The sequence below is a fragment of the Giraffa tippelskirchi genome, chromosome 9, assembly GCF_054371585.1.
Source record: "Giraffa tippelskirchi isolate mGirTip1 chromosome 9, T2T-mGirTip1v1.2.pri, whole genome shotgun sequence".
NCBI classification, from domain to species: Eukaryota; Metazoa; Chordata; class Mammalia; order Artiodactyla; family Giraffidae; genus Giraffa; species Giraffa tippelskirchi.
In genome coordinates, this window is record NC_137283.1 from 38,508,097 (window position 1) to 38,530,323 (window position 22,227).

General features: G+C 39.4%; 1 protein-coding gene and 1 long non-coding RNA gene across 2 annotated transcripts in view; one reads left to right on the forward strand and one right to left on the reverse strand.

Annotated features, from left to right (window-relative positions):
- Positions 1 to 22,227, forward strand: part of FHIT (fragile histidine triad diadenosine triphosphatase) — a 1,651,033-nt gene that overhangs the window by 85,012 nt on the left and 1,543,794 nt on the right. The gene's annotated exons all lie outside the window — the stretch shown is intronic.
- The window catches only part of LOC145519838 (uncharacterized), a 120,872-nt gene that overhangs the window by 42,517 nt on the left and 56,128 nt on the right, over positions 1 to 22,227 (reverse strand). Inside the window, exon 3 of the long non-coding RNA XR_014063954.1 lies at positions 3,613 to 3,780. This is a non-coding gene — a long non-coding RNA (uncharacterized LOC145519838). The remainder of the gene's footprint in view (positions 1 to 3,612; positions 3,781 to 22,227) is intronic.

Consider the following 22,227-nt stretch of genomic DNA (forward strand, 5'->3'; position numbering starts at 1 on the left):
TTCTAAGCAAGGTTCCCAAATGCCAAAAGGTGCTTTTGTACTGTAGGACCTTCATCTGCCCAACCATCTCTTCCTCTCTAGGCAGTTATTCAGCTTCTTTGGATAAGAATCTCTAGTTTTTCAGCTTGGGGGCAAAATACTGCAGTTGCAAAGTGGCAGCAGGAGGGCAACACTGAGCTTTACTTGCTTGGGGACGGGAGGGCTTGCAGGGGAGTGTGGGAGCCACAGTTGCTCCATCAACCTAGTGCTGCTCTGTTTGCAGCAGGATTAGGAAGGGGGAAAGTGAGAGACAGAGCCAATGGGAATAGTCCTTCCAAAAATACTTACAGTCAACCTCTTTCTCATTCCCAGCCTCTGCTGACTCAGCCCATCCTGACTGTGGTTTCTTCAGGGCTCCCCTAAGTCATGTCTCCCTCCTCTGGAGTCTCCTGCTGCAAACTCTGTAGCGACTCCCTTGCTCCTTCTCCTTCGTCCATCAACAGCCTTCTACCCTCAACCCATCTATCAGAAATTTGTCCAGGTGCCTTATTCGTTGATGGCCTCCCTTCTGTGCTTGTCTTGGTTATGGGTTCATTCTTGCACTATCATTTATTGGGTTTTGACAGGGAGAGATGATAAATGCTGATGGTCAACCCTCTGTTCCTAGTGGATACACTTCCACAGATGTCTAAAAATACCTTTCACTTGAATATTCCATTTCTAAGAAAACAATGTATTCTCTGGTGTCACGAGTGAAGGGCAAGGCTGTACCGCTGGTAAAGAATTATCTAAATCAAATATGAGCAGTGACAGTTGTCCGGGACATGTTTCTGTCATTAAATTCGCTTCGCTGCCTTTGTTATGACTTCAGTAAACCTGGGCTCTAGTCCTGGCCCAGCTTGAGCCACTGAGGATATTTCAGTTTGCTCTCTGCCCACTGATCTCTGGCATCTTAAGACCAAGTTTTCTATCTGGGAACTGAACATGGCCAATAACCATTTTTAACCTTTTAAGTAAGTTGATTACAAATGCCCATGTTATCGGAGTACACAGTTACCAGTTTTGCTTTCTACCTTTATCACTCAGTGTTAGAACAGCCGGGAATCTGAAATCAGCTCAAATCTTTCATAGTCAACTTAGGAATGCTACTTGAGTCACACAACAGTTCCCCAGACTGCGGAACAGACTACAAAAAGCTAGAAACCCTGGCATCCAAAGTCACCTATTCCTCTATTTGGGAGGCAATATGAAATGTGAACAGAAACTCTGCTGGGACACAACATAGTCTGAAGGTCAGGGTTAACTGAAAATCATTGCTTTTGTAGAATCATTTTCTTAGCCTTCTCCTAGCTCTAGTTAAACATACTTTGGGTGTATCTCTTCCTGGCTTTTGGTGTTAATTTTGCATTTGTATTTAAGAGCAGAAAAAAGGGAGGGGGAAGCCTAATGAGGAATAAATAATGGAGAAGGGTTAAAAACTGTAAGTGTATTGGACCTTATAGACTTATATAATCCACGGATCATTTCTGTGGTAGACTGTTACAACTCCAAAGAGCCATTGTGCTAATGTGGCAGCTGATGGTCTTACTCAGAGACTCTGCATACTAAATGCCCGTATGAAATTGGGAATGAAATATGAGAGCCGAGCATGGCCAATAACCGTTTTTAAAAATAATGAAGTACTCTACCACCTCACTCTTCCACCAGCCCCCACCAAAGTCATGAAGAGCTGAGTCAATAGAATAAACTAATTGCTTGAAAATTTAACTTTAAAAAGAAGAAGAACTCTGCGTGTGTAGTGGGAAAAAAAAACAAAACCAGAATAGGGCTCATATCTTGAAGCAAAAAACATATTTTAGCACTTGGGGAAAATGAATGAGCCAGTGCCACATTTCATTTCAGCAGCTGCTGTTTAAGCCTTGGAAATTAAATCATAGACACCCTGGGCTTCAGAGAAGGGATGGAGGTGGGGTCCTGGCTTTGCCAAAGCACTTTGGGCCTAAAGTAGCAACACACTGCTTGGCCTTGCTGGAGAATAGACTGCCAATTGTGGCAAATTATATGATGCTTTTGAGATGTTCACAAATAGCCCATTACACTTTTCACAGCATTCCTTCATTAAGCCCGCAGAATTGTTTCTTTATGTTTTCCTCATAATAGCTTCTGAAAGGTCAAGAATGGTTTACTTGACTTTCTGGTGCCCTTCGGGGAATAATGCCATTAACCATTTGTGGCCTCTGCTCTTCCAAGCTGACATTTGCTCCAGGGTCACCCATTGGTTGTCAAGACTGGGTCTTCTCCCTTTCCCGACACACACACACACACACACACACACACACACACACACACACACACACACACACACACACACACACACACACACACACACACACACACACACACACACACACACACACACACACACACACACACACACACACACACACACACACACACACACACACACACACACACACACACACACCCCCCCCCCCCCAGGTGGGGACAGGAACTGGAAGAAGGGCTCTGGAATCCCTGCCAGTTGAGATTACTTGACTTTCTGTTAGAGGTGATGTTGAGATCTGGTAGCATTTGGAAAGCAGTAGAGGGTGCTGGTGGGCTCCCCAGGTGGCACTAGGGGTAAAGAACCTGCCTGCCAATGTAGGAGATGTAAGAGAGTTTGGTTCAGTCCCTGGGTTGGGAAGATCCCCTAGGGAAGGAAATGGCAATTCACTCCAGTATTCTTGCCTGGAGAATCCCATGGACAGGTGGTGGGCTGCAGACCATAGGGTCACACAGAGTCAGAGACAACTGAAGCGACTTAGTACACAGAGGGTGCTGGTATTGAGGATCAGATAGTCTGAGTTCAAATCCATATCTGCTTCTGAGCTGGATGATCTGAGGCAAGTCATCCTACCTCTCAAGGCTCAGTACAATGGAAATAATAGTATAAAATACCGCATCAGAAGGTGCTTTCCAGACATGGAATAGGCATACTCTATGTTTTTTCAAGACAAAAACAGCCAGCCTTGGAAGCCTGCTAAGAGTAGACCTTGCCGGGCAGCATCACATATACACACTCTTCCATTACCAAGCTGATAGCTCCCAAACTTCACCCAGATCCATAAGGAGGCAGTAACATTTGTCAAATGCTATCTGTGCCAAGGACTTAACATCTGTTTCTCATTTAATTCTTTATATGTTACTGTAAAGTAGGTATTATTATTGCTGTATTTAGCATGATGAAACTGATACTCAGGGCTAATGGTAAGGGCTATCATTTATTGATTGTTTACTGTGTGCCAGATGGCTATGTTAGATACTTACTTTTTTTTTTTTTTTTTTTTTTCATGTTGGAAAATGTTTTCTATGTTTATTGTTTTATACAATATTTTATTTGCATCAATTAATTAAACAAAAAAGAGAATGTGTAGTCCATAACTGGCTGGATTACCAAAAGAATGAAAGTCCACAATCTTTATCACAGAAAATTAAATTTGCCATTTGTTAAGTCTTTCCCAAATTCTAAAAAGGCCTCCAAACAACATTATCTCTACATAACACACATCTATTATTGAAATCTCATAAGAATCATCAGCGATATAATGACTAAAAAAATTATAAGATACTTACTTTTATCTGTTCTCTTCTCAGTGGGCAATTTAGTCATTTGCTTACTTTTTTCTTTTTTTTTTTTTTGCTGTTAGGAAGAGTTCTTCTCTTGTGGACCTTCTCAAACACGTCTTCATGGGCACATAAAGAGGATTTTCTCTCAGGAGTTCACACTCAGGAGTAGAAATGCTGGATTGGAGATAAATGAATGTTCAGCTTTACCAAATAATATAAAATTATTCTCCAAAGTGACTGTAATAATGTATACTCCCACCAGAATGTGTAAGCTTTCCTGTTGAGTTGCATCCTCCCCTACTCTTGGTATTCTTTTTTTTGTAAAGCAATTTCCTTCTCCAGGGGATCTTCCCCATCCAGGGATTGAAACTGGGTCTTCTGCATTGCAAGCAGGTTCTCTACCACCAGAGCCACCAGGGAAGCCCCTTTCTTAAGATATTAGGCATAAAATGGTATTTTGATCTTGATCTGTATTTTCTGATTACTAATAAGGTTGATGGCCTCTTTTTGTATTAATTGGCCATAAATGTCTCCTATTCTGTGAGATGTCTGTTCATGTCTCTTGCTTTTCTGTTGATTTGTTTGCTTTCTCCTATGGGTTTATAGAAGTACTTGATATATATATATATATATATGTATTTTACTCTAATCTGTTGGTGGTTATGATAGTTAATTTTATGTGTCAACTTGACTGGGCCAAAGGATTCACAGATAGCAGAGAAAATATTTCTGGGTGTGCCTGTGAGGGTGTTTTTGTAAGAGATTAGCATGTGAATGCATACACTGAGTATAAGATCACCCTCTTTGGGTGGATGAACATCACATAATCCTTTGAGGGACTAGATAGAATAAAAATGTAAAGAGAAAATTTGCTCTCTGTTTGTGTTAGGACATCCATCATTTCCTGCTCTCAGACATCTAGGTTCCTGGTACTCAGGCCCTCAGGAACAGACTGAATTACATCACCAGCCTTTCTGAGTCTCCAGCTTGCAGAAGGCAGATTGTGAGACTTCTGAGCTGCCATAATCGTGTGAGCCAATTCCTGTCATAAATCTCCTCATATGTACACACATCTTTCTGTTGGAGGACCCTGACTAATATGGTGTTTGTATCCTTTCAGATAGTTTCTCCCTGCTTATGACTTGCCTTTTCACTTTCTTTAGGGTATTCTTAGCATAAGTTCTTAGTTTTAATGGAATTGAGCTTATCAGTCTTTTCTTTAATGATTAGCACTCTTTATATCTAATTTAAGAATTTCTCTCAATCTTTTCTGTTTCCCTCTGGCATTTAAGTCCTTACTCTATCTGTAATTGACTTTTGAGTATGATTTGAGTTAGGGATCCAAAATCATATTTTTCTATTATGGATAACTGTTTTTTTTTTCCAGTTCAATTTATTGAATGATCTCGCCTCCTCCCCTGATCCCACATGGCTACCATATTACCTCTTACATATCAAATTTCTATGTGTATTTCTATACTTTGTATAGTGTTTCTTTGGTCAGTTTGTCTATTCCTGAGCCAGTATACCTGGTTACTATGACTTTATAATTAATCTCATTATCTGGTGTAACAATCCCCACTTTTTTTCTTATTATTAAAAATTAGTAAATTGTCCGTTTTTAGACGAATTAACAGATACAGGAAATTCCAGAGAAATTAAAACTTATTTATAATTTCATTAGTTAAGTATAACAACAGTTAACATCTGGTATATATATTTTCTACATTATACAAATACACACTTGTATGAAAACATTCACATATACATGTACATAAAAACACACATTTATACTTTAACAAATTTAAAGTCAATATTGATTGCTTCCTATATTTAAGGCTTTATGACAAGGCCTTAGACAAGGCTTTGTTGTTGGTAAAGATGAGAAAGAATATTTAGGAAATATGATGAGGTTTAAGATACTAATAAGAATGTTAGGAGGAAATTTGTTTTCAATTTGGCAGCTAATATGATTCCTCTTTGGTACCTTGATCAAGGAAAGCATTTATTTTGAATCCCTAAGAGTTAAACTAAGAAAATAAATCTCTCTCCATCTCTAAAGTAATATACTTACCCTCTAGCAAGCTACTATTTACTTGTTTAATAAAATAAGAAAACACAGTGTATTACATTTTTAAAGAATCATATCTTGGCGTTAAAATTAGATTTGGGGTTGAGTCCTCAGTTTGCCCCTTATTGCCACTCTGACCTTAAACAAGTCACAGAACTTCTTGTAGTCCCAGTTTCTTCGTCTTTAAAATGATGATTATATCTACCTTGCAAAGTTGCCAGGAATATTAATGTATTTTTTAAAAGCTTCATAAAATGCTTGCCAATATTCACTTTTAAATTTTTAATTAGTTTTTATTTTATTATAAAAGTAGTAGGAGCTTCTTATAAAGTTTTTGAATAGTAGAGAATGATAATAATAATGAATAATAGTACAGAATAATAATACAGTGAAAACGAAAAGTTCCTTCCCTCTAAATGTATATTCCTCCCCCAAGTCAGTTGCACTCTCTTGAACAAATAAGATTAAATTCTCATTATACACAATTATTCAGAACATTCTAAAACTTTCCATGACAAGCAGAAATCGTGAAGATTTTATATAAACATCTTATACAGGTAAGCTAAAAATGTTCAGAACATTTAATTCTTTAGGATAGCTTTCATTTTAAAGTTTTTGTTTTTTTTTAGAAAAAAGCTTAACAAATGGAACTATTCAAATTAAGAAGAGGAGGCCATCATCAAAAAGTCTACAAACATAAATGCTGGAGAGGGTATGGAGAATAGGGAGCCCTCCTACACTGGTGGTGGGAATGTAAATCAGTACAGCCACTGTGGAGAACAGTATAGAGGTTCTCTAAAAAACTAAAAACTACTGTACGATCCAGCAATCCCACTCCTGGTCATATATCTGGAGAAAACCATAATCTGAAAAGATATGTGCACCCCATTGTTCATTGCAGCACTATTTTTACAGTAGCCAAGACATGGAATCCTAAATGTCCACCGACGGAGGAATTGATAAGGAATTGATAAAGAAGATGTGTTATATATACACAATGGAATATTACTCAGCCATAAAAATGAAAGTCATTTGCTGCAACACAGGTGGACCTTGAGATGATCATACTAAGTGGAGTAAGTTAGAGAAAGACAAATGCCATATGATATCACTTATTTGTGGAATCTAAGTTAAAAAAATGATACAAATGAATTTTTATTTAAAAAACAGAAACAGACTTACAAATGAACACACTACTATATATAAGATAGATAACCAACAAGGACCTACTGTAAAGCACAGGGAATTCTACTCAATATTCTGTGATAACCCATACGAGAAAAAACAATCTGAAAAAGAATGAATACATGTGTATGTATAACTGAGTCACTTGGCTGTACACCTGAAATTAACACAACATTGTAAATCAACTCTAATAAAATTAAAATTAAAAAAACAAATTAAGAAGATTTTGTTATTGTTGTTTAGTCTCTAAGTCATGTCCGACAAGAATATCAGAGGCTATTTAATAACTAACAGTAAATACTTGGTTATGGTCCTTTATTAAAAAACATGGTTATACCGGTAATGCATTCTTACAGCAATATTAACTGTTAGGTATATAAAGTAAAAAAACGAAATTCCCTTTTTGCACTGTCCCAATCAAACTCCCCAGAAATGATCTCTGGGAAGAGTTTTGATGTCTTAACTTTCATATTTTTTACCTACCAGACTTGGAAATGTCTCAGTTTAATTGAAAGGCTTTACTGCTTTCATGACACTGTTAATTTTGTTTTGCTTTGCTTGGTGCTACACTTATTCATTCATTCCTTTAATTAAGCATATACTAAGGACTAAAGTGGGCTTCTCTGGTGGCTCATATGGTAAAGAATCTGCCTGCAATGTGGAAGACCCGAGTCTGATTCCTGGGTCGGAAAGATCCCCAGGAGAAGAGAATGGCAACCCATTCCAGTATTCTTGCCTGGAGAATTCCATGGACATAGGAGCCTGGCGAGCTACAGTGCATGGGGTCATAAAGAGTTGGATACAACTGAGCAACTAACACACACACACACCAGGACTAAAGTGTTTACTCTGGGCCAGGTGCTGAGCTGTAGATTCTTGCAGTATCAGTTCCAGTGCCCTCATCCATTACTGATAATGATAATATTGTTTCAGAAGGTCTTTGATACAGTTAGTGCAGGATGCTGTGGGACTGACCACAAGGGATAGACATCAGACCCAAGTGATCTGCGAAGGCTTCCTGGAGGAATTGATCTCTAAGCTGAGAACTGAAAGCTGAGTAGGCATTAGGCTTGTGCAATAACCAGATCTTTGGCACGATAGTACATTGGAGATGATGAGAAGCTGAAATGAAGAGCAGAGCAGCACAGAAGCAAGGGCTGAGGATGCTGGAAAGAGATGGATGAAAGCGTTGCAAGATATGCTAAGACATGTGCACATAGTGGGTAGATGAGCCGCCTAAAAGGACTGCAGGTAGAGGAGTGACATCCTCATGTTTGTATTTTAGAAACCGCCATCTGGCTACAACTAGGAGGAAGAGCTGGAGAAGGGCAAGCCAGGAGGCAGGAGCGATAGGAGGTGATTGTATTAATAATAATCCAAGTGAGAAGCAATGGTGGACTTGATTAAGGAAGTCACATTACAGGAGGCAGAAGGGGAGAGATTCATGAGAAGAGTAGGTATTTCTGCAAGGATAATTGATACCTGGAATAGACTACAAAAAGTAAAGCCATTTAATACAGGGACCAATTTTTCAAGGAAATAGCGAGGGCAAAAGACTTTATTCAAACTCTAACTTGAAAAAATTAAAGTTTTTATTTTTACTTTAATCATTTAACAATCCCTATTTTAGGACTTCCCTGGTAGTTCAGTGCTAAGACTCCATGCTCCTAATGTAGGGGGCCCAGGTTTGATCCCTGGTCTGAAAACTAGGTCCCACATGCGACAACTAAGACCTGGCACAGCCCAATAAATAAATAAATATTTTTAAAAACCCTACTTTAATACGATAAATAATTTTAAAGTTTATAATCACAAGTATGAACTAATGTTTAAGGTAAATAAATCAGGAGTTTAGAGGGTATAATTTTCAACACAAATTTTATAACAGTTCAATGACATCTTTTACTTCATCTTTAAGTTTTGCAATAAGTTCATAATGGAGATCATCTGGGGTACATATTTGGGTTTGTTAGTTTCCCCAAGGGTAGCTTTTTCTGCTGTTCAACTATTTTCTTTTTGAAGTGCTATTTATTGTGTCATCCCCTTTATTCCCCGCCCCCTACCCCGCCCCGCAGATGGTGACTAGTTGAAGTAGGCTGCTTTGTCATTTGCCAAAAGCTTTGCCTGTACTTCGAGTGCTTCTCCCAGATCACTTGATTGACTTTATGAAACTGTATCCCTTAAAAGAGTTTGAGATTGTCTTCATAGTTGATTTGCTTTGAATTTATAGTGTAACATGGATATTTGTAATTGACAGGGCATATTTTAGTCAGAGGTATTATTATAAATGATAAGTTTATTAGTAAATATTTTTGTGTTACAATTTTCTATGCAACCTGTTGTCTGTGGGGACTTGTGTAATGGTTACTTAGATAATGAGAAAATCCTATAATTATCTGTCACCTGCTCACCAGGATCATACCCAACAGGGAAACGTGGAACAAAGCTCTCCTTAACAACAAGAAAATGGATAAAGTCTTCATCTTCCAGGACTAAATCCTTTGTGTACATCAAAGACGCAAGGAGAACATAAAACACCTTCTTCAAATTTCTCTCCCATCCTTGCTCAGTGGAAGGTATTTTCTTGGCAGAGCTCACATCAAAGACAACAAGATTTGCTGGAAGGATCTCTGTCACTCTCTGGAAAGAAGCCCATGTCTTGTTACCAATAAGAAAGCATCATCTTATCCACTGAGGTGTTCTGAATGAAAAAAAAAAAATCACCTTTTCTACCTTCTTCACAGGAACAGTGTTTCCTCCACCTACTCCTCAGTCCCATAGCCATCCTTAATTATGTTATTGTCTTTGTTCTCAGAAGATCTGATTTCCTGGGTTCTGTACATTGATCCTGAGTTTCCACCAGTGTTAAAATTTTTTGATTGGTGATGCATTAATTGTTTAACTACTGATTCTTTCCCTTCCTCTTCTTCCAGTTGTGTTTCATAAACATATATATTGAGTACCACTGTGTGCCAGGCACCATGCTGGGTGCTGGGGCTCCAATGCAGATAGCATCTCAATTTGACCAATGAAAGCATCGTAGGGGGAGTGGCCAGATCCAGTTTCAATTGATTGGGACTACTTCCCTAAGGCTAAATCTTTATTCCAGTCCTGTAAGGCATGACTTGCAAATAAGCACTAGTTTTCACAGAAAAGCCTAAGGAATGCTAGCCCTACCCAGACATTTTATCCTACCTTTGTCCTCTGATTTCTCACTCAGTGTCCTTTGTTTGGTAGGGATCCTTGTAAGCAACAGTAATTCCCACAAGCTCAGAGTGGAGTCAAAGAAGTGACTCTGCAACCATGTCCTGTGTGCATGGTCCCAGCAGCTTGGGAGGCACACAGAGTCCAGTCTATGCCTGGGGAAAGGTCAGGGGATTTTATACCACACCACAACACTCCCACCAAAAGCAATCCTCAGTACCCAGATCTTTTACACCCTCTCCTTTGCTCACTGTTTCTGTCTCTCCATCCATTTCCTATCTAGGCCACTGGGTGCTCCAGCCCAGCCTTCTCTGCTCCTGAATCTTTTTCCTCCCACGCATATGTATCTATTTCTTTAGGAGAGCAATTCACCTCTGACCTGGATGCTCCAATCTTACATCCCCACACCCAACACTTAACAAGATGATCTTCAAGGAGGTTTACACACACACATAAACCAATGCACTATAGACAGTGACCTTGTGGACAACCAAAGAAAGATGCTCCAGTTTGCAACCTTGGCTCTAGTGCCTCCTTTGCATTCACTAACTTGTTCACATGCTCATTCACTGTTTCTATGTGGTGGTATCCACTCCTCTAAAAGCAGAGCCTGAAACAAAGGCTTGGGTGCAGGGAGCTTGTTTGGAAGGTGATCTTGGGAAGCAGGAGTGGAGGAGTGGAGAGAGTGAGCCACAGATGGACAAAAAGCCAGAAAAGGTACATTACTGAGCTGGTTATTGCTGTGGACTCTGAGGCTAAGTCTCCAGGGGACTCTGAAGCACTGCGTAGAACGCCCCTCAGATTTGTCCTTCTGAAGGATGGGACATCTATCCACCAACTTGCAGTATCCTCTGTTTGAGGGCTGCCCTTCAGGGCGGTCACATCCCTCCGTGCTAAGCGAGCTCATGCTCAGGAAGCCACCAGCAGGCTTGGAGCTGTCCACCACAGTCGCAGCTGAAGTCAGAGAAGCACTGAGAGCCTTCAGCCTGGGGTTCCAGCCAATGCAGCTACAAGCAGCATTTATCACAGCTGTACTGAAGTCATTCCTTCTTGCCTGCTTTCTCCCATAGAGTGCTGAATTCTACAAGGACAGATCCTTCATCTCTGTTTCCACAGTGCTTAGCACAGTGCCAGACTCATGGGAGCCCATCAGATCTCATTTGCTGAATGAAGGAAGGAACTAGTGAAAGAACAATAGACTGAATCTAGAAGCCTGAGTTCTAGTCTCCACTGGATCACTGATTTCTGTGTGACCTTGACTATATCAAAACCTCACATACAGCCATTTGGTTACTTATGAACTTACAAATTCATATTTTTTAAAAATCTCAAATCCAAGTGTTATTTTAAAGGAAGAAAATTCCCCATCGGTGACTGATTTTAGAACAAAGTGTTGTCTCCAACTTGATGGCTCTCTCTAATTCTAGGTTTCCATCACTCCAAGTGTAAAGATGAACACTGTTGAAGCAGTAAGGATGTGTTACAAAGTTAGTTACCCGAAAAGTATTTTGTTTCCTGCATGATATGGGGCTTGGGAAACCTTCACTAACACTCTTACGTGAAGAGCGATAGAATGCTAATTTCCCACAGATTCATTATCACCATGAAATGAAATTTTGGAACACATCAGAGGTAAATATAATGTGCAAATGTAGAATTCAACAATTTGAGTTTTTGCTGCCTCTTGTTTTTACACCTCTGTCAACAAGACCCTCATTAAAGACTTTTCCCCATTATTCTACTTGAAAAGAAGACTGGAGAATATTACAATATTCAGGATGGAGAGATGTTCTTTCCAGTTAACTCTTTATGAAGGGAACTCCTCTGTGTATATATTTCTAGTTTTTTTTTTTCTTTTATCAGATCACAGATATTGTGCTTGATACTGTACTATGTCTTGGGGATACAATCTTGAAAAAAACTCCTAGTCAGTCCCTCCTCTTGTGGGGCTTATAGTCTAGCAGGGAAGGACTATATTAATCATTTAAAATAGGTATTAACATTAAAAAAAAACCCACTTCTGGGAAGGATATGTAATTTTATCAGAGCAAAATACAATGGGAACCATATGGTCTGAGAGGTTAAAAAGGTTTCCCACTCCACCAAGTGAGATTTGAGTAGAAAGCTGAAGAATGAATAAGTAAATGAAAGAAAGGATAGCCTGTGCAAAGGCCCAGAGGCAAGAATAACATGAAAGATGGCCAGGGAAACTGGCTAGCCCAGAAGGAGGAGGAGGAGGAGGATGGGGAGGAGGAGTGGGGAATGAGGAAGGCTGAGAGGTAAGTACAGGCCAGCTAGGCAGACCTTTTGAGCAGGCTAAGCATTCTGGTCTAAGAGAAATGGGAAGTCATTGTTTGGTTTCAGCACAGTTTTTAACAGAGCCTTTTCTCCACATTCTTTTTTATTTTTTATAATGAGAATGCAAAGAAAAACATTTGGTTTTGCCTCAGTTATGCTGATAATTGCAGACACACACACACACACACACACACACACACACACACACACACACACACACACACACACACACACACACACACACACACACACACACACACACACACACACACACACACACACACACACACACACACACTTCTTCCAAAAGATGTCAATCCAGTTTGTCCCAGTATTATCTCTACCTCTCATTCTCATTTACTTTGTACTTCTAGGTGCAAACTGCATTTACCCGATAACTAAATTCCATGCTGGGGTGTCACAGGGAATAAATGACAGCCCTATCCCCACATATTAAATGTACAAGTAAAACTGCTTTTCACTGCTGAGAAGTGTGAGAACAACAGCAATGGCATTAATGAGATGGGTCCAAAATGAATGGTCTGGAGGTATCTGTAGCGCCTCCCTAAACGACGTCTGTAACATCCATTACCTTCCCCAAATTTCTTAGCATATCCAAAAATGGATTAAGTTGCTTTGACAGGCTTTATTTTTTATGAACCTCTCTGGCTATTACTTACTATGTTATTTTCCTCAAGGTGCTCATGGACTGATTTATGGTTTCATTTAAGGTTTTGACTGGTAGTTTGGATACGTTAACTAGCCCACCTTTTCCTGGATCTGCTGTTGGCTGCTTTATCTTCAACACTAAATCAGCCTGCTTAAATTTCCCTGGTACATAAGTCTCCACGACAAACACTAGTGCTGGTGGTATGTCCTGCCTTAGCCAGTTTGTTGAATGTGTTCAAATGAATCTCATCCAGCTCTGCTGATTTATAAATATTTAAATTGTATAAGTTTTCTTTTACCTGCCTCTTATTAATTCTGTTTCTTGATACTCCCAGAGACTCATTAATATTTATCTTGCGAAGCTCCTACTTCTTTCATTCTTTGTGTTAAAGGCAGAGACAAGAGAGTAGTTCCATATTCACTATTCTTTGCATCTTTCATAATATGTTCTCAGCCCTGGTTTCGCAAAAGTAGCCGTTTATTTTTTTCTTGAGCATAACGTCCTATTTTATATTTAGAAGGCTTTGCCATAATTTCTTGCTTCTTTTGCTTCTCTAAGTCATCTCCTTTCAGCCATCTCCTGGAGTTATATCTTCCTCATATTGTGTATTCTATTTCCCAAACTCTACACAACTGGACTTTTGCTTTTCTTTCCCCAAAAGGAAACATTTATTCTTTAAACCTTGTATAACAGAATATGCCTGTTGGTTATATAATAGCACCCACCAGCCACTTGTGTGTTCTTTTTCTAGAGGATGTACTTGAATGCCCACACCCATGTTTTTCCTTTCAATAGAACAACATAAGTAGTTATCATTTAGTTCCTGAAAGATGGTTGGATGCATTCCATTAATTTCAAAGCATGTCCAGAAATCTGAAAGCAAACAGCAAGTGAATATGAAACCAAGACAAAGGGTTTCCAATTACAAGTAAAAAAATAATAATACAAAGGGGAAGAGCCCAGGAATATACCTCATTAGAAACATGCTGGGAATTTGAATGTGTTTTCAAAAGGGTACATACTGTTTACTACAAAAAAAGTGCACACATTGTACCACTGCATTTATGTGTTTCAAGAACAGGCTAAACTGAACTGTGGAGACAAGTCAGAGTAGTGGTTACCCCTGGGGATGAGTAATGATTGGAAAGGTCTTGAAGATCCTGAATGTGTTCTATAGGATAAAGATTCTGGGTGTTGGGGATATGGATGTGTATGTATGTATTCTGTAAAAGTTGATAAAGCTGTACCCTTGTGATGAGTGCACTTAAAAAACTGGCCCAAGCAAAACAAAACAATTACGGTGTTTACAAAGTCAGTTACTAAAATCTTTAATAAACACTTGCAGTCACTGTGGACTATATCTGAGACTATCTGATATATTATTATTATTATTAAAATTTGGTATGCTTGTTATTGGATAAGCTTTTCTGCTCAGTAGGTTGGTAGAATGAGAATGATCATGGTTTCTATTTCCTGATTGCCTGCAGTGGGACAGGCATTGTACATACAGTTTGTCATCTCAGTATAGGGAAGGTGATAGTATTCCTATTTTCCAGATGAGATGGAACCAGAAAGATCTTAAGTAGTTGCCAGAGAACACATAGCTAAAGAGAAGCAATTAGACATTTAAACTTGGGTTTCTAAAACTCCAAAGCCTATGTAGTTTCTCCCACTCTATATGGCAGCCAGATAGATAATTATGAGTTAGTATTCTTATTAGTCTTTTTTACTACAGGCAAGGTATTCTGCTATGTGCAGCGTTATTTTTTTTTTTTTCCTGTTAGGTCTTCATTGCAATGTGCAGGCTCTTCATTGCATCTTGTGTGCTTCTCTAGCTGTGATGCGCAGGCTTAGTTGCCCTGAGTCATGTGGGATCTTAGTTCCCTGACCAGGAATCAAACTCGTGTTCCCTGCACTGGAAGGCTGATTCTTTACCACTGGACCAGCAGGGTGGCTGTGTAGCCCTTAAATATTTCTGTCTCTTGTTTTAGAAAATATGTGAATGTAGATACATTGAAATGAGTTATAAATGCTAGCTGATGCTAGCACACTTCCTAAAGCCTATAGTCCGCACCACGTGGGCTTTGGTAGTGTGGCTTGTAGGCTCTAGAGTGCAGGCTCAGTAGTTGTGGCACCCCGGCTTAGATCCCTGCAGCATGCAGAACCTTCCTGGACCAGGGTTGAACCCATGTCTCCTGTATTAGCAGGTGGATTCTTAACCACTGGACCACCAGGGAAGTCCCCAAAGCATCACTTTAAATTAGCACAGGAAGTCTGTGAGATTCCAAGTATTTCTCTTTCTAATTTTACAGATGAGGATGTGAAGATTCAGGTTAAAAGATCTGATAGCTAGTAAATTTCAACCTCTGGTAGCCTGAGTTCAGAGCCCATACCTTCTACCAGTCTATTATATTGCATATTAATGGTTTTTGGAAAATGTAACTGAAAGAAGAAATAGACTGATCATTTTTTTAAAATCTGAAAACAATTTACAAGAACAGACATGAATAGAAGAAGCATTTGTCAGATTTACATCCATTATTAAGATGAATTTGATAAATGATATTGGTTTATTGGATCTTTTCTTCTATTTAGAAAGCTTATGAGCTCATAAGTTTAGTGGTTGTGTGGGACTAGGCATTTTTGCAAGAGGTTATGCAGTTGATGTCAGTCACTTGAAATGAGTGGTTGAAGGCTTTGCCAGTCCTCTCTCTATGGACTCCTCATCTAAGAAAACAAGTCCAAGATATCTATTCCTCTCTCTTGACTTCAATGACTATATGACTATTTCTGGTGCTTCCATAAGAAGTCTTAGATTATGTCACTTTAGTTCTGTTATTTTTAAGGTATTTTCTTCTGTGTAATAAAATCTATTTATATATGTAAGATCTGATGTAGTCTCTATGGAGACTCATCTTATGTGGTTGCTTTTGGTCTCCACAAATCTTTTGTATGATTTCTTGAACTTTTAGATCATCATATTCTACTGTTACCCAATTACCAGATCTTTGTTGTTGTTTTCTTTTTTGTCATTTCTCTCCCTACAGATTTGAAGCTTTTCACCATCAAGGACTTCCCATCCTTACCTTTTGTTTCTAAGAGAAAATCTGTAAGTGTAGTACAACAATCAACTTTATATTATTCACCTAGATTCATCAGTTGTTAACACCTTGCCATATTTGCTTTCTTTGTTTTTCTGTAATACATCTTTGTGTAAATGTGTGTGCATGTGTGTATGTGTAAGGTATATATGTACATATACATAATTTTTCTGAACCATTTGGGAACTGGCTGCAGACATTGTAACAAATCCTTGAACAGTCATATTCTGAGAACAAGGAAATTTTCCTTCATAATGGACAATATGCCATGACTATATATTTGGGACATTTAACCTCAATTTAAGACCATCTAATCTTTTGTGCATATGCAGATTTGTCCAGTTGTCCCAATTATATCCTTTCTGGGTCATAACCCCGACCCCCCACCTTTTCTTTTTCCAATCCAGAATTTAACTGAAGATCCCACATTATATTTAGTTATCATGTCTCTTTGGTTTCCTTTTAATCTAGAACAAACTCTTAGACTTTTTGATGAATAAAGATGTTTGTTTTAAACATCTTCATCATTACATTCAGCATTTCTAATTTGTTTAGTGAATTATTCCCCTGGAACCCTGCAAAAGTAAAATATTAAAATAATTCTTATGCACTCTGAAAAAGATGGAAATAATGTCAAAATACACCTAGACTTTCCTGCATTGGCAGGCAGATTCTTTACCACTGCACCACCTGGAAAGCCCATGCACCTAGATTTTCAATGATTCTCCATTGTTCATCCAGTAAACATGGTGGTTAGACTGAAGGATACAAAGAAGAGAAAGCTTCTATCTCAGCTTTTAAGATGCTCAGCTTCTAATCACAGACTGGTCTAAAATCCTTTTTTAGTTAGAGATGATTTTCATGTTTTTTTTATCAGCCTGGGTTTTAGAAAAGGAAGCAAAGTTCCAACCAAGCCCTATACTGCTGAAGTCAGCTGAGCTATTGGAAGCCAACGCCAACACAAATGGCGTGCTGAAGAAGAAAACAAATTTTACTGCAAAGTGTGACTAATAATGAAATACTATTCTTACAAAAGTTACTATTGTGACCATTTCAATCACCACCATACACAATTTCCTTTGTTAGCAGGATGAGCCTTCTGAGAAAGCAACACAGGCTTCCTCACAAAGCAAGGAAATTAGCAATTGTTCAATGACCACAAGGACAAGTTGTGTGAGAAGTTACCATAACGACATGATGAGGCTGTCTGTGTGGCTTAATTTCAGTCACACTGAATCTGACTTGACGTCATGTTTTAAAGTGAATCAATATTGTAGGGGTTTTGAAGAAAAGATGTAAATACGAATTGCTTGGACTGAGCTCTCATCTGAATGTGAGTTTGCCAGTAAGAGAGCTTCCCATTGACTCTCCTCATTTCTCCATCAAACAAGAGCATTCTATGAAGCGGAGCTTAAATGCTGTTTCTGGAAATCTACTTTCACTACACAAAGAATTTGATAAGCTATTAGGTTTCACGTTGCCATTAAGCAAATCAATATTGAGTCTATCATCCATTAACAAATTAGTAGGAAATCTGAGCATTTCTTCTTCGAACACTGAAGGCAATGTCAGCCACAAGCATTGTTGGAGATGCGTCATTTTATTGGCTGAAATAGAAAGTCACCTTTCTGATAAAGTATTTTTCTATTCTTTCTTATTGTTTTGATGAAAATACAATAGCTAGTATTTATTGAGAGCATTGGGTTATATTGTATGACTGACACTTTTATGTTCATTCTTTCATTTAGCCCCCATAGCAAACCTATGAAATAGGATTTTACATTATTATCTTCAGTTATACCCTCAGGCTGAAAAAGGTTAAATAAAAATTTGTTAAGTGCTGGAGCTGGGATCTAACCCCTGCACTGTCTGGGTTGGAACCCAGTACAAATTCTGATTCGTGGATGCGGGAGGAAGCCTTGAGTTCTACATATCTAATCATCCCCTCGAGATGCCAGTGCTGATGATCCAGGGACCACAGTTTGAGAAACAATTGTCTAAGCCACTACACAGTGGTTTCCATGCTTGAGTATTGTATGGACTCTGTTTAGAAAATAGAGGTGCACATCTTGGGATGCTGCCTACAGAAACACCACAGATAAACTGGAATCTAATTCTATTAAATTGTCTTTCATTTAGGAAACGTCACAGCAATTTAGTTTATAATTTAGGTGAAAATATAAAATACTTGTGTAACACGTGAACTGCAACGTAAAGTCTATGAACTCTTGGGGTGCCTATGAAACCCAAATTAAGAAAAAATGCACTGCATGTTACATGACAGTTTGTCAATCAATAATCCATATTTCTGAAGTAACTCTTCTTCCAGTTTCCTCGGTTGTTGCTACATTAGCACTACAAAGGTTATTATTTAGAAAATCTTCCATAGATCATGATTCTTCCCAAGCAATTATATTGGATTACTTGCAAAACCAATTTATATAATCTTCATTTTACATGTTTCCTCTCATCAGTATATAAATAGGTCCCACTACAGGTAGGACTGTTGCTTCCTGACCTGCATACAGGTTTCTCACGAGACAGGTCCGATGGTCTGGTATTCCCATCTCTTTCAGAATTTTCCACAGTTTATTGTGATCCACACAGTCAAAGGCTTTGGCATAGTCAATAAAGCAGAAATAGATGTTTTTCTGGAACTCTCTTGCTTTTTCGATGATCCAGCGGATATTGGGCAATTTGATCTCTGGTTCCTCTGCCTTTTCTAAAACCAGCTTGAACATCTGGAAGTTCACGGTTCACGTATTGCTGAAGCCTGGCTTGGAGAATTTTGAGCATTACTTTACTAGCGTCTGAGATGAGTGCAACTGTGCGGTAGTTTGAGCATTCTTTGGCATTGCCTTTCTTTGGGATTGGAACAAAAACTGACCTTTTCCAGTCCTGTGGCCACTGCTAAGTTTTCCAAATTTGCTGGCATATCGAGTGCAGCACTTTCACAGCATCACCTTTGAGGATTTGAAATAGCTCAATCACCTCCACTAGCTTTGTTCGTAGTGATGCTTTCTAAGGCCCACTTGACTTCACATTCCAGGATGTCTGGCTCTAGGTGAGTGATCACACCATCGTCATTATCTGGGTCGTGAAGATCTTTTTTGTACAGTTTTTCTGTGTATTCCTGCCACCTCTTCTTAATATCTTCTGCTTCTGTTAGGTCCATACCATTTCTGTCCTTTATCGAGCCTATCTTTGCATGAAATGTTCCTTTGGTATCTCTAATTTTCTTGAAGATATCTCTAGTCTTTCCCAATCTGTTGTTTTCCTCTATTTCTTTGCACTGATCACTGAGGAAGGCTTTCTTATCTCTCCTTGCTATTCTTTGGAACTCTGCATTCAGATGGGAATATCTTTCCTTTTCTCCTTTGCTTTTCACTTCTCTTCTCTTCCCAGCTATCTGTAAGGCCTCTTTAGACAGCCATTTTGCTTTTTTGCATGTCTTTTCCATGGGAATTTTCTTGATTCCTGTCTCCTGTACAATGTCACGGACCTCTGTCCATAGTTCATCAGGCACTCTGTCTATCAGGTCTAGTCCCTTAAATCTATTTGTCACTTCCACTGTATACTCATAAGGGATTTGATCTAGGTCATACCTGAATGGACTAGTGGTTTTCCCTACTTTCTTCAATTTAAGTCTGAATTTGGCAATAAGCAGTTCATGATCTGAGCCACAGTCTGCTCCTGGTCTTGTTTTTGCTGACTGTATAGAGCTTCTCCATCTTTGGCTGCAAAGAATATAATCAATCTGATTTCGGTGTTGATCATCTGGTGATGTCCACGTGTAGAGTCTTCTCTTGTGTTGTTGGAATAAGGTGTTTGCTATGACCAGTGCGTTCTCATGGCATAACTCTATTAGCCTTTGCCCTGCTTCATTCTGTACTCCAAGGCCAAACTTGCCTGTTTTGCCAGGTGTTTCTTGACTTCCTACTTTTGCATTCCAGTCCCCTATAATGAAAAGGACATCTATTTTGGGTGTTAGTTCTAGAAGGTCTTGTAGGTCTTCATAGAACCATTCAACTTCAGCTTCTTTGGCGTTACTGGTGGGGGCATAGACTTGGATTACCGTGATATTGAATGGTTTGCCTTGGAAACGAACAGAGATCATTCTCTCATTTTTGAGATTGCACCCAAGTACTGCATTTTGGACTCTTTTGTTGACCATGATGGCTACTCCATTTCTTCTAAGGGATTCTTGCCCACAGTAGTAGATATAATGGTCATCTGAGTTAAATTCACCCATCCCAGTCCATCTTAGTTCGCTGATTCCTAGAATGTCGACGTTCACTCTTGCCATCTCCTGTTTGACCACTTCCAATTTGCCTTGATTCATGGACCTAACATTCCAGGTTCCTGTGCAATATTGCTCTTTACAGCATCAGACTTTGCATCTATCACCAGTCACATCCACAGTTGGGTATCGTTTTTGCTTTGGCTCCATCCCATCATTCTTTCTGGAGTTATTTCTCCACAGATCTCCATTAGCATATTGGGCACCTACTGACCTGGGGAGTTCATCTTTCAGTGTCCTATCTTTTTGCCTTTTCATACTGTTCATGGGGTTCTCAAGGCAAGAATACTGAAGTGGTTTGCCATGCCCTTCTCCAGTGGACTAACAGTTCAAACTGGACATGGAACAACAGACTGGTTCCAAATAGGAAAAGGAGTACATCAAGGCTGTATATTGTCACCCTGCTTATTTAACTTATATGCAGAGTACATCATGAGAAACGCTGGGCTGGAAGAAACACAAGCTGGAAACAAGATTGCCAGGAGAAATATCAATAACCTCAGATATGTGGATGACACCACCCTTATGGCAGAAAGTGGAGAAGAACTATAGAGCCTCTTGATGAAGGTGAAGGAGGAGAGTGAAAAAGTTGGCTTAAAGCTCAACGTTCAGAAAACTAAGATCATGGCATCTGGGCCCATCACTTCATGGGAAATAGATGGGGAAACATTGGAAACAGTGTCAGACTTTATTTTTTTGGGCTCCAGAATCACTGCTGATGGTGACTGCAGCCATGAAATTAAAACACGCTTACTCCTTGGAAGGAAGGTTATGGCCAACCTAGATAGCATATTTAAAAGTAGAGACATTACTTTGCCAACAAAAGTCCGTCTAGCCAAGGCTATGGTTTTTCCAGTGGTCATGTATGGTTGTGAGAGTTGGATGGTGAAGAAAGCTGAGTGCTGAAGAATTGATGCTTTTGAACTGTGGTGTTAGAGAAGACTCTTGAGAGTCCCTTGGGCTGTAAGGAGATCCAGTCAATCCATCCTAAAAGAGATCAATCCTGGGTGTTCATTGGAAGGTCTGATGTTGAAGCTGAAACTCCAATACTTTGGCCACCTCATGCGAAGGGTTGACTCACCGGAAAAGACCCTAATGCTGGGTAGGATTGGGGGCGGGAGGAGAAGGGGACGACAGAGGATGAGATGGTTGGATGGCATCACCCACTCGATGGACATGGGTTTGGGTAGACTCCGGGAGTTGGTGATGGACAGAGAGGCCTGGCGTGCTGCAGTTCATGGGGTCGCAAAGAGTCGGACACGACTGAGCGACTGAACTGAACTGAACTGAACAGGTAGGACTAGAAGGCAAGCCTTTCTATTTCTGGTATTGTATTTAGAATGTCTTTTTCACACTCTGAAACTAAGAAAAAAGTTCTTCTGCCTTCACCAATTTGTTAGGGTAGAGACCATGGCAGACTCTAAATAAGGGATGCAGCTTTATCACTGATAGGCAGGTAGATACACTTACTTACTTCATTGATAGTGTAAACCTAAGTGACTGATTCATTCATAGAGAGTGTTTACTTGAGGAAAAGAGCTAGGGGTGGGGGTAGGGGCGGGGGAGAGAAGAGGAGGGGCCCCTGAGCTGATGCAGTGGTATCTGCCCATCAATTTTTTCATTCATGTCCTCTGAAAGCAGTGTGGTGTTTTGACTAAAAGACTGGTCTCATGTCAGATGGAAGTAGACTTGAATCTTGACTTTGGCACTGATCAACTGTGTGGCCTTGGGCAAGTCACACTTCCTCACTGACCAATTTGAAAAGAAGGGACCTCCCCCACCCCGAGTCTCT